The sequence below is a fragment of the Eurypyga helias genome, unplaced genomic scaffold (assembly GCF_000690775.1).
Source record: "Eurypyga helias isolate BGI_N326 unplaced genomic scaffold, ASM69077v1 scaffold3886, whole genome shotgun sequence".
NCBI classification, from domain to species: domain Eukaryota; kingdom Metazoa; phylum Chordata; class Aves; order Eurypygiformes; family Eurypygidae; genus Eurypyga; species Eurypyga helias.
The window spans coordinates 1-19,192 of NW_010257099.1; positions in this window are offsets into that span (position 1 = coordinate 1).

Sequence of the window (19,192 nt, forward strand, 5' to 3'; positions counted from 1 at the left end):
AAGCCATGTTGGTTGTCACCAATCAGTGAAATTATTGTCACCAATCAATGAAATGATTGATTGATGGTAACCCCAATATGAAAGTTACTGAAATAAGATGGGTCTGTTATGCTACAAGGCTGTGCTGAAGGACCTTGACCACAGCATTAAGAGCAAAGAAAAATATTTGCCTTGTCATGAATGAAGCAGAATTTCAGGGAGGATCTCAGAATCAATGGCCTCCACACCATGGTCAAAGCCTGATGGGCAGCCCCACAAATGCTCTCAAATAATATGAGTACAGAGCTTTCATTAAATCCATAGGACACCAGTTGCCACGTAGAGAATCTAATTTATGCTGAAACCCCCTAAGGACTACACTCCAACACCAACACCATCAGCTTCCTGGGATCATCTGAAGATATATCCAGTGGGTCTCACAGTTGTTTCAGTCGTAAAGCTGTCAGTTTTGATCTATCCCTCAACACAAGAAAAAGACCAAATGCTGTTTGCCTTGAAGGTCAACAGCCTCTAATGCTGTGAGTCTACTTGCTGCTCCCATCCTCTGTGAGACTGCTAAATCACCAGTGGGGACAATGGGGTCTCCTGTGATGTTGTGAAGTGAGAGGTGAGTCGTGAAAATCTAATATGTGGGTAATCTGCAATGCTATTTGTGTAATACCATTAAAACTTCTTTTGACTTCAGCAAGCTTACGGACCTGATGAGACAATCTGAAAAGTCAGTTGAAATTACAAGAAAATAATGTAATACTTTCATTGATTTTGAGATTCTTTGCCAGAAGAAAGAATCCTCAAAATTGCTCAGTTTCTTAAACAGATTTTTCTTTAATTTTTTGGCTTACAGACAAAATTCTAATTTCAAAATATTTTACCATAAGCATGAAAAGCAGAAACATTTTTAAACAAATGCATTTTCCATTAAAAATAATATGAAACAGGTGAAAACTCTGAGCAAAAAAAGGACTTAATTTTGACACAAAAGATTTTTTTTCATACCGACATGTCAACACTTCCTTGGTGAGAATTCTTTGTGTCTGGAAGTTACTTCTGATATACATGGTGTAGGAGAGGGAAGAATAAAGCTCTGGTGTGTATAGCACTGTCAGACGTATTGGAATAACCTCAAAGGTCTATGAATGAAAATCCCAGTCAGACTGTCTCTACAGGAAATAGTCCATTCAAGGTCTGGATTCCTTTCAGAGAATTTGCTAGCCATATATATTAGCATTTATCAGTAAGCATTAAACAAGTCTTACAGGTATGTTACTGGCTGCTTGTTAATGACCAGTATGAGACTTTTTCCACGGTCACTGGCTCCCTGTTTGACTTTCATGAGAGCAGAGCCAGTCAATCTCTGGGGCATGATAGTGCTTCATCTCTTGCAAAAGGTACAGATTTATCACTCAGCTCTCCAAGGGAGTTGCAGCATGCTTTGATTGCAACGGTTACTTTCTGACATCTAGAATTTAATGTGTGATAAGTTACAGTTTGCATGTGTGATCAGAGGTGACTGGTTTTGGTTTGTTACCTAAGTTAATCTTTGATTTGTCAACTGAAGGTTGCTTTATTTTTCCAAGTCCATTTGGAAATATGTAGAGTCCAAAAATATTAAAGAATTCCTAAGCCTTGGTTCATTCCACTAGGAACGAACACTTCTAAAGGAAAGAAATCAAGCAGGAGGCTGGAAAGCCATCCTGACCTGCATGTGGGATTAGGAGTCAGGAACCCCTCAGCTCTGGCTCTCGTGACAAGACCTTTGTGGTCTTGGACAAGTCACATTGGATACAAATGAGTGTTGCCCAAATATGCACACAGGAGACTAAGTGAGTAAAGACCCTTCTGACTCCTGATTACCATGGGCAAAAATCTGTTTGCTTTTCTTGCTCCTCACAGTGAGCACGTTGTATCTTTACACTGATCCATTCTCATCTTTCTTTCAACCTCCCTAAATAAACACATTTCAGATTTTTTTTTTAATTGTGCTAATGCCAGCAAGTGCCTTCAGTACACTCTTCCCTCAGTGTCCAAGAGCTGCAACTGCTCAGAGAAAATACTTGGCAGTGTCCGAAAGTCCACACTATTTACTACACCCTGTCTATGCAGAAGAATAGTTAGGGTTTTCCTCATTTTAAATTAATTCTTTATTGAATTATGAGGATTTCAGTGTCTGACTGGTATTAGTTGTTATCAGTTATTACAATGCTGCTATAATCTAAAGAAGAGTCAGAATATTCAGCCATGACAATTCCTCCACCCTTGCCCTGCATTTGTTGCTTAAGAGTAGCACATCACACTGCTTAACATCTCAGCTGGCAATGGCCAGCGAAGGGTATTTCATGGCATCGTAAGAAATGAAACCTCTACAGTTCCAGGCAGTGACTAAGGGACATCTTTATCTTCAGGTTTCATAGAATCATAGAATGTTTTGGGTTGGAAAAGATCTTTAAAGGTTATCCTGCAATGTGCAGAAATATCTTCAACTAGATCAGGTTGCTCAGGACCCCATCTAACGTGACCTTGAATGTCCAGCTGGACAGTCATTATGTAGTCATTTGAGGTCCCATCTGGAGTACTGCGTCCAGCTGTGGAGCCCTCAACATCAGAAGGATATAGACTGGTTGGAATGAGTCTGGAGAAGGCCACAAAGATCATCAGTGGGCTGGAGCACCTCTTCTATGATGAAAGGCTGAGAGAACTGGGCTTGTTCAGCCTGGAGAAGAGAAGGCTCCGGGGAGACGTTATTGCAGCCTTCCAGTACCTGAGGGGGCCTGCAAGGAAGCTGGAGGGGGAGGGGATGGACGGGATGGGACACGGATGCTTTTTACAAGGGCCTGTAATGACAGGACAAGGGACAGTGGGTGTAAATTGAAAGTGGGGAGGTTTAGATTAGATATCAGGAAGAAGTTCTTCATGGAGAGGTTGGGGAGGCACTGGAACAGGTTGCCCAGAGAAGCTGTGGATGGCCCATCCCTGGAAGTGTTCAAGGCCAGCCTGGATGAGGCTTTGAGCAACCTGGTCTAGTGGAAAGTGTCCCTGCCCATGGCAGGGGGGTTGGAACTAGATGATCTTTTAAGGTCCCTTCCAACCCAAACCATTCTATGATTCTAGAAGCCATCAATAGACTTCCATGGACTTGTTCTAATCCTGGTTTTAACCCATGTATTCCTTCAGTTGCCACAATACTATGGTGGCAGGAAACTACACAGTTATGTGAAGAGATTTATTAGGTTTAAATCTTCTTCTGCCCACTTAGTTCACTGAAGCCCTCCTGATTTTGGTTTGTGGGGACAAGCAAATAATAATCGCCCACCCCCCTGGTTTTGGGGTTTGTTTGGTTTTGGCCTGTTGTGTCTACCTTCAGCTGCATCTTTTTCTAGTTGAAGAGTCTCAGTGTGTTTAGTCTTTCTCTGTATGGTATGTTGGCTGTTCCATGGCTGCTTACATGATCTTGCATTTCTTTATAATGTTCCTGTTTTCTCACATACTGCTGTTGAGATGGGTGTGCTATGCTGCAAGCACATTTGGCATGGATTTATCCAGCAGCACAGCCCTCTGCATATCTTCTCAAGGAATTCTCACGTCTGCTTGTTTTCCTGACCACCCATCAGCAAAGCTGATTCCTTGTTTCCTTTGCAGATCAAAAATCCCTTAATATTTAGCAGCCTAGAGATGCACTTGATTTCAGCCCACATTACATGTGCTTCTTCTCCACTCACTCAAACCACCTAACAGGAATCTTTGTGTGTCACAAAGAGAAGCACACAGAGCACACTTGATTAAACACATCAGAGCTGATGTGCAGGCTTTTACTTTACAGTTCCTACAACATTAACAAGATCAGCCAAAGGAGCAGAATCAAACAGCCTGTGCAGGATGAATCATCTGGCAGCAAGCAGCATTTGATTGTATTTACCACAGCGTGAGCAAAGCACAATTGCTGTGAAGTGCTGGAGAGGCTGAGTTGCATGCGGACACCTCTGGACTAAACCATGCCTCTGTGGAGCTTGCTACTGTATCTCATTCATCTCTTGGTTTTGGAAATTCTATTAATCCTTGAAGCATCACAGAAAGTACAAAAGGTTTTCATTACATATTGGTGAGTGTATTTCCTTAAGAAGGTTCTTGGCATCCCGTGGAAGTAAATGAATCACTGGCTCCTCTGGCTGCTGCATAACTACTTATTGTTTTATTGAACAAGAGAGTAAAAAGTCACATAAAACCTTGCATACTATAAATGGCCAGAGTATAATTCAGACCTGCCCATGTGCACATTAATTTACGCATTGGTCTTTTTGGAAAAAATGTCAACTGAATAAATATAGCTTAGGCTGAGCACTTGAACCATGAATGACTTTTTTTTTTTTTTTTGCATAACTACTTATTGTTTTATTGAACAAGAGAGTAAAAAGTCACATAAAACCTTGCATACTATAAATGGCCAGAGTATAATTCAGACCTGCCCATGTGCACATTAATTTACGCATTGGTCTTTTTGGAAAAAATGTCAACTGAATAAATATAGCTTAGGCTGAGCACTTGAACCATGAATGACTTTTTTTTTTTTTTTTTTTTTTCACTCACCTTTTTTTCCCTCTTTTTTTGGCATGTGAGTTTTTCAAGTGTAGAATGAAACCATTTGCTAACAAGGGGAAAGAGAGCTAGGACTACAGAAAAAGCGCATACCTTTTCCAAAGTCATTAAGAGCAACTTTTGGCACTTTCCATATATGGGACATAAAGCTTTATGAGCCTAATCCTTAATCTCTAGGTTCTCTAACTGATTTATATGTTTACTTATGGTATTGTGTGTTTTCTCTTTCTGAATAGTCAGGTCTCTTAGCATTCATACGCAGGAGACCTTTTTTATATCAACAGAATGGTGTGAATTTCAAGAAAGTACTACAAGCTCCTTAATACTTCAACGTCCCTGGAGCCTCAGTTGCATATGTATTTTTTGGAAAAGCACGATTTTAGTTTCTTTCACAGAAATACCAGTGTCCTACAGCTTGTCATGGATTTTCCCAGAGCCTGTCCCAGGGCCTGATCCCCTATGCACCATTCATGAGGTGCTAAGTGCCTGCAGCGCCCATGGATGTCCATGATGTCACTGCTGAGAGGTGTTGAGTACCTGCAACTCCTTCTGAAGTTAATGGAAATAGCAGGTGCTCAGCATTTCTCCAAAGGGTGGCGGAGAGTGACGGGGAATACCCTGACACTGGAAAAAACTGCAAGCGGAGGGAGGCCCTGAAGGAAAGAAAATTTGCTGAGGTTCCCCCACATCCCATTTCTTCTCAAGTCCTCCTCCTGCCAAAGCAACAGGGAGCCTTTGTGTTCTGTGAGGCTACACTCCCGAAAAACCTCCTGTGCTGCTGAAAACCAGGTTGCCCTCAGGACTGGCATTTAAAGGAAGAGAGATTAAAAAAGGCCAAGAGGTGCCTGCTGGGAGTCACCTCAGCTGGCCGGAGCTTCGGCTGCACTGGATCCCTGCACAGCATGCATCTGCAGCTGTCTCAGGGCTCCTGAGGAGCAGCTGCCTGCAAAATATTTGAGGAGGTATTTCAAGTTAGAGGTCTATCTACCTACTTGTAGTTGGTAGGAAAGCAAAGGAGAAGCTGGCTGTATTCTTTAAATGGCTAATTCCCTTCTGCCAGCGCAGCTGTAGTGGTTCAGGCAGCCGAGAGCACCTCTGAAGCACAAGCTCCTTCAGTATGATCTCCACAGACCTCTTTCATGGAGAAGGCATCTGTGATTCCTTGGGTGGTGACAAAGGATATAGACACATCGCCTCTGTAAAAAACTGCTGACTCCTGAGAACTGATGAAGAGCTGGGAGGAACATAGCACATATTAAATGTACTTACCAGCTGGTTAGAAAAGAGAGAGAAGTGGCAGCAGCCAAAACCAAAATGGTCGCTTTAGGACCACAGCTGCACATCTGTATCAAATTTTAAGGGGCAGCTTTGCAACAGCATGAACAAAGCACAGTGGGAAAAGGTCTTTATAGAAAGGCTTCCTATAAGGATGCAGTAAGAATCAGGCAGTAATTGTGTGCCAGGCTGTTGCTGGGTGGTGAGGTGATGGTATACTCCATGCATGCATATATTGCATAGGCAATATATAGTGGCATAAACAGCCTATATAGTTTACTTGCTGCTCATGCCCCATTAAAGGGAAAAGTCATCTGCGCATTGTGCTGTTCCACACCTATGCCACAGGCTGTTCTGCAACAGTGTTAAATTGGAGGTGTAAATGCATGGAGAATGGATGCGAGTGCTCGCCATAAAAGGAGCCATACATCCCAAAATTTACACAGGAACTGAACTCTCTCTCCTCTGCATGTAGCATTAGCCTCACTGATATTTCAGAACATACGTGCCTAGTTGGGAAACCCTTCTTGCTGCTTTCAGGTTCTTTGAGCCCACCAGGTAAGTAAGCCCCATGTATGTGCAGTAATGCAAATTACCTATGAAAATCTGAGCCCTAGGTAATCCACTAGATATGCAATATATTTACTAGTCTTTACAAAAAGGCAAACATTTCTGCTGTTTCCTTTTGCATTGCTGGCATCAAGGGTGTTTAGGATGATTGCACATTAATCTATATGAAGAGAAGGGGAGCTGCTGATGCAAAGCTCTGGAGAAAGTCCTGTTTTCTTCATGACTCTCCCCCTCCAAAATAAAATACTGCAGGGCACCACCTTTCAGAGGATATTGCCAGGTTCTGCTCTTCAGAAAGACAGCAGAAGACGTTCTTGGTCCTGGAGATGAAATTTATACATGGAGATTGATTTGCTGGTCAATCACTGTTTTCTATGAAGAGGCTATTGAGATATTTTATATGAATTGAGATAATTTTATACGTGACAAGTAGGATGAAACTAATTGTAAATGTTTTCTTTGCTGGCTGCTGGACCAACTAGGGAGTGCACCCTGGGGATGCAGCTGCATAACTTTTACAGCTTTTTTATAGTTGTAAAATCATGCTTACTGTCATTACAGTAATTGCTATAACTGAATTGTCTCAGATGTAGAATGCATTTATAATAACCATTTCATCTGCCTTTCTTCTTACCTCCAATATATCTTCCCTTTCCTGTATGTGACTGTGACTAGGAAGGGAATAACAAACCAGGAATGACCGAGGCTAAGCTGACATGAAGTTAATGCTTGACTTACGTCACAAGTGTAAAGACATGCCCTCAGTCTTGTAACATATCTTTGCAAATAATACTTGCTGCATTTCACTGCAACTGGTTTCCAATAAGCAGGAGAAACTGATTTCCAATAACTAATCAGGAGGATAATTTAATTCATGCTGTGCTCATTTGAGCTAAATAAATCACCTTCCCAGAGCAATCTTATGCTGAGGATGGAGGAAAGCCTCCCTACCAGTTGATAGTTAACAGGCACAATAAATAAAACAGGCACAATAAATAAAGTGCTTCATTGTTGTCTCCTCCTTCCAGCTGTGGGCTCTGGAGGGCATCTCCATGAAGCTGGTAAAAGGCGTACCAATAGCATGTACATAGGTTTCCTTTCTTTCCATTGCAGACCTCTAGCTAATTAAAATACCGATTTACAGTATCTTTCCCTCAGGGCTTTTTGACAACTCTGTAACTCGGTGTGTGAAAACTAAGTGTGTGGCATCAACTACAATCTACATAAGAGAGCTGTGATAATATATGTACTAAAGTGTGATACAGATAATCTGCCACAGACCCAGAAGAGACAGAAAATTATTTCTTCACTGTCCCCATTGCCCATGCATTAACTAACCACACTGGCAGCATGTCTCCTGTACTTGCAGCGTTTTCAGATGATGCAGGTAATGGTGTGATTATTTGATTCTACTGAAATAAATTATTCAATGGAATGTTTGCCTTCCCTCATAGAAGTTTGTGTCAGCTTTCTATTTTTCAGTTCTCTATATTCCCTGTATCTCTGTCTTTTACTTCTGAGGTATTGGTTCTCCTGAGATATTTTCAGTCTTCTGTGTCTTTTAAGTCAGTGAAGGTAGTTTTAGCTCCATTGAGTGTCAGTGGCAATATTCCCTGTGCCCTGTTCATGACACATACACAAGGCACTGGGGACTCAGGCTCCCCTGGTTATCACCACAAAGACTAAGATTATACACTGAAGCCCTTTCAGCCTTCGATCCAGATCTGAGCCAGGAAACCTTTCCACCTGCTAAGAAATAAATATTCCATTTTTCTAGGGCAACACCTGAAATGCTACCATGTCCGTGATGGTACTGCAGCATTGTAAGCAGTGGCAGTATTTATGAAGAGGACAGCATTCCCTATGGGCATTTGAACTTCTCTCTCTAGTTTTACTTCAGTAAAAAGAGTTTTCCTTCTTTGTATCTCTGAAGCAACAAATCAGTCAGGTTTTTCCCATGTTTATTTATACAAATGTTGGCTTCATTTGATCTAACCTTGTCCTTGCCCCCCTTGAGTGTCAGCTGGAGTCCTGAACAACTTAGTGCCCTCCTGGCTATCATGGGTGCTGTGGTCACTCAGCACCGAAGCTGACAGCTCAGCTTGGCTTTAGGTAGCTATGAGCACAAATGGAAAAGAAAGGAAAGATTATTTTCATTCTGCGCAATATTTGGCTAAATCAGGCATGCACACAGGATTGAACTGGGAGAGCTGCTGGAGAGATTCCTCATTTCTGTTAAACAATGAAAACATGTACAAGTTAAGCCCAGAGAGATGCATCTGAGGGTGGAGTGTGATTGGAAGGAGTTGTTATAGTTTTTATTGATAATATAAATGCTATTGTTTCCTTTCCTGCAGAACAGAAAGAATGCCTTGCCTTCAGGAATAATTCATTTCCCTTGCTGAGATAAATGATTCAGAATTCTTCCTCATGGTTTATTCCTTACAAACCCAATCATTGCCTTGTAAAACAGAATATCTCCTCCCGTTATCCCTTTAGTGGCAGGATAACAATCTACAAGTACAGAAAACTCATCTTAGTCCAGCTGAGTTCAGTAGAAGAACAACTGGCTTAGATCTGCTCCTACTATTAAGAGAGGAATGGCTTTATTTGTCTTACATATGATGATTAGTCCCGATTATCTCTGCAGAGCTTTAAATAAACAGGGACTTTAGTGTCTGATTAAAGAAATAATGAGCTCTGAGTTATTTGTTTCGTGTGAGTAGAATTTAGAGAAATTCCAGATAGGAACCAACCCCCAAGAAGACAGGGTTCTCCCCCTTCAGAAGGCATGTATGCAGTTTTTTTCAGAATCTACCTGGTCTTTCTCAGGTGGTGTAAATCAACACAGCTTTCGTGGCATCAGTGGAGCAATGCCAGTTTCCACCAAATGAGGCTCTGGCTCTGTCTTTCCTGCTGCCTGCAAGAGTTCTGTTTGCAAATAGATTATTGCCATAACTGTGCTTCCCAAAAAGGACATAGCAATGCACCCACATGCATTTTTCTGCCACCCTGTGAAGTATTTTAGCTTCCTGAGGTGAAGTGTCTGCATCGAAGCTTCACTGTTCTGTGATACTGAGGAGCTGTTTCCATACCCTTCATGGTTTTTAGCATCAGCTGGATTTCCCTGTGGTAAACAGGAGACATGCATACACAGGTATTCAAGGCCAAGCTTCAGCCCCAGGAAGAATCAACAACAACCTTCAATGGACATCCAAGAGCTTTGGATGTGCAGAAGCAATTAGGGAGTTTGTCTACTGCTGACAACCTAGAGGAGAAAGGAGATATTTGGGGAAGTTTTGAAAGGCACTGGCACTGCGAAGGAGTAGCAGCACTATGCTTGCAAACTAGATGGAATCAACAGCAAGATTAAGGATGTGGCATTGACCACCAGAGAGCCTAAACCAACATAACAGCACAAGGAACTGTAAGAGTCTAAGTATTTACCCGAAGATTAGCTACCCACGTTGCCATTGTAAGGGCTCTTTGGCAAAGCCAGAAATAGATCATTAGAAACAAGCAAACCTCAGAAACCATGACCTGCTTGGGGCACTGAGAATTTCCACGTGGAATAGAAGAATGCGTTAAGGGAATTCACCAATATTACCTCAAATTTCCTCAGAAATTCCTCAGGAAAAGGGAGCCTCAGTGCATAAATAAAAAGAGATAGTAAATCTCGCATAAAATATTCACTGGGGAGAAAGGTAGAAGGAAGCTAGTATGTTAGCACATGGCCAAGAGCTACAGGGAGAGGGACAAACCCCAGCCCCTCAGTTTGTCTGTGCAGAGGTGGTCCATGTCAACATACCATTCTCTACTTGAAATAGGATCTTTGCCCCATTTTGGAGGTTCCCCAGAATCATAAAGGGGGTGAGAAAGGAGAAGGAGAAGCTCTCCAGGGTGGTTACTGCAAAGAGAGTCTGGCTCAAAGTACCATCATTGAGGTATATGAGGTGTGCATAAGAATAGCTGAGCTCTTGAGTCTTATTCTCAAGGATGTTCAAATCTCTGAGTCCAGACTCACTGTAAATCAGAGAAACTCAGCTCCTAAATGACTTTAAAAAAGTATTCAACTTTTTCCTTGTGTAGATACTTTCCAAATGTTTGCCCACCTTTTGATCTTTAAAGTGCATGCACCTGGTTGCTAGGACTTTTGGATACCAAGGGAATTTAATATCTATTTTTGTCTTTTTGGTGGAGTGTGGGTTTGTGTGAGTAGAGTTACAGAAATGTTGCTGGTAAAATTCTTCTATTCAAATATTATTGGGACAGAAGACCTAGGAAAGGTTTTAGTTAGTATATAATTTGAAAATTTGAATTGATCTTCCCTCTCCAAGGATCTCAGTGTTAACAGACTGCAAAGAAAAACTTCTCAAGAGTGTAAATATACTTACATTTTGACAACCCGAGGAGCAGATCTGATCAGGGCAGGTCCCTTGCTATTGTGGCAAGAGGAGAAGGTGGGGGCATATATGGGATGGTGAAGCTCTCTGGAGGGCCAGGTTTATTGCTTCTCTGGTAGATTAGAAGGTTTGGGGGATTTTTTTTCACTGAATAAAGTCAGGCCTAGTCAGGTCGTGGCTGTTTTTACCTCCTCCTGCTTCATTGCTACAAAGAGCTTCTCCATTTGTGCTGGGCCAGGACAGAGAAGCAGCACTCAAACCAGGGCACGGTGGTTTAGGACAGAACATGATCAAAGGCGACGTTCCTGATCACAGTGAGAAGAAGAGGAAACATGGTTATCTAAGATGAGGTGCATAGGACAGCCCTTGCAACTTTAACTCCTGATTTCCCTAAGCTAGGAGTGATGGCGAGTAAGATCAGGGAAAGTTCTTCTTGTAGGACCTGAAGTGAAAAACTGTACCACATCAGTTCCTATGGGAAATCACCCTATGTTGTGCAGTGAATTGTCCCCATGTGCCACTAACTTTAATCTAGAAAGAACCCAATGACTTCCCCTGCATTTAATATGCAAAATTAAAATTCACACCCCTGGTAGACCTTTGGTGGAGATGCAGTGCCCCCTTTTAATGAATGACACTCAGTACGTGTAATCTGCTCTCCCACTAGTGCTGTAGTTCTTGTCAAAGATTACAGACCTGCATCTCAACACCACCTTTACCCACTGCTGATGAAAGCCAACAGCAGGCCGTTAGTTCTGCCTGTTTTATGATGGATGAATGTATGCACTCACCGTTTGTACAATGTAACTTTGCCTCTTCTGAAATATGCGGTGGTTACACACTGATAAGTTATGTACTGCTCACATTAGCAGGAGCCTAGGAAACTAATCACATCTAATAAGTCTTGTTCTGGGTGGGGGCACAGGTCCTTTCTTCTTATTTTTCTGTGAAGCACAATGGTTTGGCATTCAGAATGTGGACTTTGAAAGACAAATGAAAAACCACAGCTTAGCATTAGCTGTCTCTTACTTCCCCTGGAGTAGAGATATTTCTCACAGAGTCAACACCATTGTATGTAGTGGTGGTGACAGGGGAGGACAGCATCAGGATGCTGCCGCTTTGCTCCACCCCTTACCCTGTAGCCAGTTTGTCAGTCCTACTGCCCACATGTTTGGAGGGAAGCTGTGGTACATGGGTGGAAGGACTGACACAGTTGTGATATGGTGGAGGCTGACCAAGGAAGTGCTTGGTGCAGGAGCCAGGTCATCTTTTTCCAAATATCTTCCTCCTTCCCTGAGAAGGAAGCATGAGGCCAGAGTAGGAACAAGAGACTGAAGTGAAAACAGGCAGCTGGGGAGGGGGGCAGCAGGGGAAAGGGGGTCGGGCAGAAGGAGTGGGGTGAAGACCAGACAGAAACAAGGGAAAGCGAGGACTTCCATGCCTCCCTCTGACACAGCAGTGCAGTTCATGAGAAAGGCAAGCTTTTGATAAGGAAAATATTTTATTTTCATTGTTAACTTAAACATTTGCAGACCCCTGAGATCAGAGAAACACTTTGGGATGCAATCACATGCGCAGACAGCCATCACATTAAAGGCAGGAATAAGCACAGCAATGTTACTCCAGTATTATTCTAGCCATGAGAGAACAGAGCAGTACCATACTGAGGGCTGGGGGATTTTAGATGGGATCAAAAGGTGGCTTTGAAGGCAATGTTGTCCTTAAGAGCCGTTTTCTACCCTGCGAGAGCTTGAACACATCTGCGGGAGAGCAGCCCCTGCAAACCTCACCGCTATACCTCCACCAGATGTGAGGGCCCACGGGCAACATCTGGCACTGCACCACTCCAAAACCAAGTGCACCAAAGTTATATATAAATCCACAGCACACGCTGCACACGATAAGTGAAAGCAGAGTGCTACAGTAGAGGTGCAACATCAAAAGGTGGGCTGCCAAAAGTGTAATCTTCCTTCAGGAAAATTATTGCCTGGAAGCCTCTGCTATTCCTACCTGAAGATGTTTGCTGCTGATGGAGTCATTGTCCTGCCAGGCTGTCCTCAGCTGCAGAGGCAGGGTGCCAGGGCACCCCACAAGCAGGCAGGGGCAAGGCAGAGGCATCTGCTTCTGCCCCAGTGTGCACAGGCAACTGCACACCCCTCGCATGGGGACATCTCACTGACACTGTGCCACCAGCCCCGCCACCCTAGCAGTCCTTTCCTTGCTTTGGCTTCTCTTTAAGGACTCTGTGGGTACATCTCCATGGTGAGCCATCCCTGCAAAGTGGGACGTTAGCTTGTGCTTCATGTGCATGGAGAGAAGACAGGTTCAGGTAGGGGGCTGGAGACAAACCCTCTGCTCTCCGTCCCTGACCTGGTCCCACCAAACAAAGGGTGCTTGTCCAACAAAAAGAAAAGGCAGCCTGCCCTCCCCCTCCAAGCTGGGCACCAACTCCAAGTGCCTCAGAAATGCTAATGGCATATGCCCTCACTTCTGTCTTTCTCATTTCTGTTTTTACTAACCTCACACACACAAATGCTATTTTTAACCTCTAAAAATAAGTTTGTAGGGATTTTTTTTTCCTATTGGCTAAAAGCTGTGGTGAAATGACTTCATATATTGACTAGAGTTTGGCTTCAAACATGTTGAAATATTTGTGTGAGGTTTGTGCATTGGGACCCAGCAGAGTGCTGTACAGGTTGATGCAAGTGATACACTGGTTGCCACGATACTGCAAATGTTGGGATCTGTCGACTGGCCCAAGCGTGCTTCAATGCACAAAGCACTTCTTATACCCGGCCCCAAGCAGCCCAGCCTCATGCTAACGAAGGCTGGGAGTTCATTTAGCTCATTGCAATCTGCAGATCCCCAAACATTTTCCAGCGGATATGCGAACCCTTTTAGAAATGTCAAGTCTGTAGATGGCTGCGCAGCACGTATGAACTTGCTTTGCTTCATCACTTTTTGCACGGTTCTTAGAAACCTTTGGCTCCCAGGCTGAAAAAACACAGTTGCATGCAGCATTTCAGCTTTTAAAAGGCTTCTCTTTGCTTCACTGACCATGCTTGACCTGAGGAAATGTGGGTTGTAATTAAACTTAGACAGAGGAGAGTTTCTTTGCTTCTCCTTCCAATTTCAGGCGACAGAGGACATGCCCACTGTGCCATGGGGCTTGCTGTGGGATTTTTAAGCTGGGATGGTTGGTTCTGCCAGAGCCAGCTTGGGCATGAGAGATGGCCAGCAGGCCCAGCCAAGACTGCCCAACCTACAGGGCTCGGAGCTGCACCATGTGGCAGGACCATCTGTCCCCAGCAGCCATGGGGTGACATGGGCCATCCTGTGCCAGCCTGGCTGGGTAAAGGCTGGGACATGTATGTGGTGTCATGAGGCTGGGGAAGGTTGGGAAGCAGTTTTGGGAAGTTGGCTGCATTCAGAGCCACCCCCTTTGCAAGGTGATGGAGGGGATTGGTGCTGGATGGTTAGACCTTGGCCCCAAGTGTTTGTCCATCCTCTTGGCCAAACCACCCAGGCTACTGGCCTCAGGGCAGTCTGTGGGTCTGTGGTCTCAATGACACAGAGGCTGCTGGCTGGACTGGTCCTTCTACCGGCACGAGTGTGGGACAAGGGCTGGGAGTAACCATGAATGATCCTTTTGTCCCCTTTCCCCCTCCCCTTCCTCACACCAGCACATATATATCCTCAGGTGGCCAAGGACGGGGTATAAATTTGCTTCTCAGTCAAAACTTCCACTAATTTGATCATGGTTTTGCCAAGGAAGGAGTAAATATGGAGCAGGGACTTTGGGGATTTGAGCTATAAAAGTGAGAGCTGAAGAAGCCGAGACTGAAGCAAATTTTTGAAGCAAGCGGTCAGATCCAGGCATCCTGCCTCCCTCCTATATGTACTTCTCACCAAGCCTCCACCCCCTGCCTCAACACCTCCCCTAGATAGAGCACAAATTACCAAGTGCTGGTGGGGGGACCATGGGGCCAGGATGCTCACAACATCCTGAGTTTCATGAGGGCCAAGTCAGCTCTAGGTCAGGCCAAGCTGCAAGGGTTGAGAGCCAACTTTGTACTTATGACCCCATACACCATGCTGTGCACAGTTCTTGGTCCCAAACCTCTGCAATGCACTTACAGAGCATACCCTTATTGAGGCAAGCTGGAAATTTCACACTTCTGAAAGCAAAATAGGTCACTCCATACAATTCCTCTATTTGTGCAGGCATATTTAGTGTTGGTGCCAGCATACACATATTTCCAGGTACAACCTATATCCCTATCTTGTGAAAATTCAGACGCTTCTTGTCTACTGCCTGAAAACTTGGGATTTGTCTTTTCCATATAAGGTTTAATGTCCAGGCTAGAAGCAGTTTAAATACCCAAAGGACTGGGGTTAAAACCAGCAGAATGATCCCCAATGCAGTCTTAAAAATGAATTTCCTGTTCTCTCAGGTGGGGGGAGTCCTTTCCCTGCAGCTGGGCCAATGAATTGGGCACCTTATTTCTAGCTCTCTCTCCTCGTTTCCCCATTAGCCGGCATGTAATAAGGCACCACAGGCATCAAGCATGATTTAAATCACCACTTCTACCCCAGCATGTCTGTGTAAGGTTAGGGTTTTTTTTCTTTGCTCTCTTTTCTGTTTCAATTTATCTCCCTCACTCAGGAGTTCTGAATACAGTGAATACAATGGCTTCAGCCTGGAGAGAACTGAAGCTAACTTTCTTATTCTGTTTGAATAAATGGCTGTTGGCTCTTACAGGACTAGGTTAGCCTTCTCATGTGGTTGTAATCTCTTTAAGTCCCATCCACAAAGCTCCTAATGCCTGTTGTATAAATAATCTGCCTTTCATACATGGCTGTGTTTGTCTTTGTTTAATTCTTTTAATGTATCTCTATTTCTAAAAATGCTAACCCTGGAAGAATCCCATTGTAAAGGTCTTTTTCTGAGCATTCTAGTTCTCTCTGTTCAGACAGCTTTCACTGCTCACCCTATGTCCTACTACTAAAGAGGAAGGGAAGCCTCCAATGCCATGGGAAAAGAATAGGTCTCTTGCTGTAGGAAGCAGGTTCTCTGTGCCCATGGGTGCACTTCGCCACGTGCCCTGTGCTGGTCAAGTGAGTGACTGGAGAATGAGATCCCACTTTGATGCTAGCCTCCTCTGCAGCTCAGGAGAGGCCATCTCCCATGACTCAGGAGACGTCATCTCTTCCTGCTGTCCTTAGTATCTTTAGGATAACACTAAATGAATGATGCTGAAACCATCCCGGTATCCCTAATGGCTACCAGGGAAGCTAAACGTAGGGGTCCAACAAAACTTATAGCCTGTTATGGTGTCTTTCCAGCCCAGTAAGCTATACATCATGGTTATTCACAATAAATATGGTGGCACCCAAAAGGGTTTTGGCCTTGGTCATGCTTAGTTACTATTGAGGCCCATGAATGAATTGTCTGTTGCTCTGTTCCATACATTTCCATAACGTGGGGTGGCCAATTTCTCTGTCTGGATACGGTTTCTGGAAAATAAAGTGTTGAGTCCTAAAGATGGAAGTTCACAGTCCCCTTAAATCATTGTAAGGCCATGCTATTGTCAGAGGTGGAGTTGCACTCCGGGTCCCCGCTCCCAAAAACCCCTCTGCTAACACCTGCCATCACCGACCAGGCAGCTTAGCAGCTTAGGCTGGTGCAAAATGACTGTGAAACCACACATCGGGGTTTAAGCGCTGCTCTGATGGTCGATCCAAAGGCAATTCCGAGAGCCTGTCAGGATTTCTTGTATGGGATTATTTGTTTATAGCCAAATACTGCCTGTGGACATGAGCCAGGCAGTAGGGTTTGCATTCACATTCGATAAGGCATTTTCAGGCATCAGCATTTCTCAGTGTAAATCCATGTACGTGGTACACAGCTGGAACAATCTAAGGGTCTTCCCAAACGCCCAGTACAGTTGCCTCTGTAGAAAAGCTTGGCTCTGTTTGGAGAAGCATAGATGATACCCTGAAGTGTAAAATGAAGCTGCTCCTATATTTCTTAACGGTCATGGTATGAATATTAGAAAAACATGATGTGCAAACATTCTGCCTCTGAAACAACATAAGCAATTGCTGCCTCTCAGCTCTGTCAGCTTTTGATTCATGTAGTGACAGTAACCTAAGTTCACCAAGTCACCCACGTGGTACTGGTATGGCAAAGGTGACTGAGCCTCCAGGTTGTATAGCCTGGGGCCAGACCTGTGGGGTGAGCTCTGCAAGGACGGGTCAGTGTGGTCAGGATACGGTCTCTCAAGTCTTGGGAAAAAGGTTTCAGGGGGACATCTCCTCCTTTGGTTACGCATCTCAGAGGCATCCAGTGAGAATGGCAGGAGGGATGTGAAGTGGTCACAGGCCCTTTATGTTTAGGTGGGAGCTGACAAATAAGATTTGGAAATGACAGTCTGAGATTTAAATGCCTAAAGGAGTTAGGGTAAAAATTTCATATTCGAGTGCTTTTGTTGATCCAACGCCTAGATTTTGAAGGTGTAAATGCAGGACACTTGATAACTATACTTGGCAGTTAGTTATAATGTTGAGAAGCAGCTATGTGCAATAAAATACCTATCATATTCTACAGATCATAAGGATTTTATGTATCGTTTTGTATCTTAGGGATAAGGTTTTAGCATCTGGGATCAAAAACCACGAGGATGAGGAAAACCACTGGGTATCCACCATGTCTTTTCATTATACCATTCTGTCAAGGATAAATTAGTGAGATGTTTCAATTTACCTGCTGTCATTTCTCAGATGTAAACATTGTGAATAGCTTCAAACACTCAAACCTTGCCACAGTGTTGCAAATCTAAGACACAGTAATGAAAAGTGCAAGTATTTTTCAAGCTGAACAGAATTTGGTTTGTTCAACAGGTAAAAGATACAAGGCAGAAAAAAAAACTTCGTGAAGTAAACTTTGAAGGATAACATACTCCTCCTTTTAATATTTATTGTTAACTCAAAATCTTCAGGTTAATTTAATTTCCTTCCAGCATACGAATCAACAGTTTGACTTTGCTAGATGCACAGTTCTGTTCCTCTGAATCCTAAAAGCATATTGTTTACACAACATAATCAGCAAATGAAAATGATCTTGTTCACAGAGGGTCCAGTTCCCACAAAATATCCACACCCTTCCTTGCTCATGAATTATGGATGTTTGGGGTCTGTGCTCTACCAAAAACTTGGCTGGGCTACGTAAAACCATTTTCTGGAGAGTGTGTTTTATTTTGAATGAAGCAAGCAGGCAAGAGGCCAGTAGGATTAAAATGGATTCTTTATTTAAAACAACTCACAAAACACAGCAGCTCCTACCATTTTGTTAGTCTCCCCTATTCCTCTCCATATCCCTTTTCCAGGCTCTGCCTGGTGTGGTTGTACACACTCTGCATCTCTCAGGGTGCATCAGAGGGTGGCTGCTACCCAGGGCCAGTCACCACCCAAGAGCTGGTAGATGGGAGAACAAGGAGACTCTTGTGGGAGCCCCAGCCACCAAGTCACTGGATCCATTATCCCAACCCTAACATGAGGAAGGGACATCCATCTTTCTGCTCCCTCAGCTTATGCAAAATAATTCTTCCAGATATATTCTACCAGGAAATACTGTAAAGTTTTAATTCTCTGAAGTTGAGCTCTCAGATTCCCCGATGAAAAAAGGAATGCTCTATATCTAATATTATGTTGCATCCAAAGCTCTCTGAATTCAATTGGACAGTAATAACAGAATATTATTGAATACAGGCAAAATAGTGAATGGGCCATATCCACAAGAGCTAGGATACTATGAGGTACTCCAAAAGTGCTAAGAACTGTCCTCCTTGACCAAGCACAATGCAGTCACCTTCTCCGTTCTCACCAAAATCTACACTTGTGATCGCCTTCAAGTCACTACAATATTTTTCTCCTGGTTGACTTTTTCTGATGCAAAACAAACAAGCAAACAAACTCAAGTGTCATGAAAGATACTGAACTGCGTATTGTACAAAACACTTCTCAGTGCTACGAAATAATTTAGCAATGGCCTCTGACAGGAGAAACAAAGTCCGTGGCTCAGACTCCCACTCCAATTAGTGTTTAAATGTCAGCTGTCCATCTGCTGCCAAGGCTGGTGAGCAACAGATGCTGCCCTATGCACATGTCAACAGGCCTGAAAGTGTTGCTGAGCTCAGCCACCCCTAAATGTCTGCGAACGTGTCCACTTTTATCCGCAACCCATTGGTCCTTGTCATACAGGACCCCTTCCAACACCACTGCCCTGAAAGAAGAGACTGTCCTTTTGCTCTCTGCCCTCCAGAAAGGCAAGAAATAACCTCTCCCAGACCAAA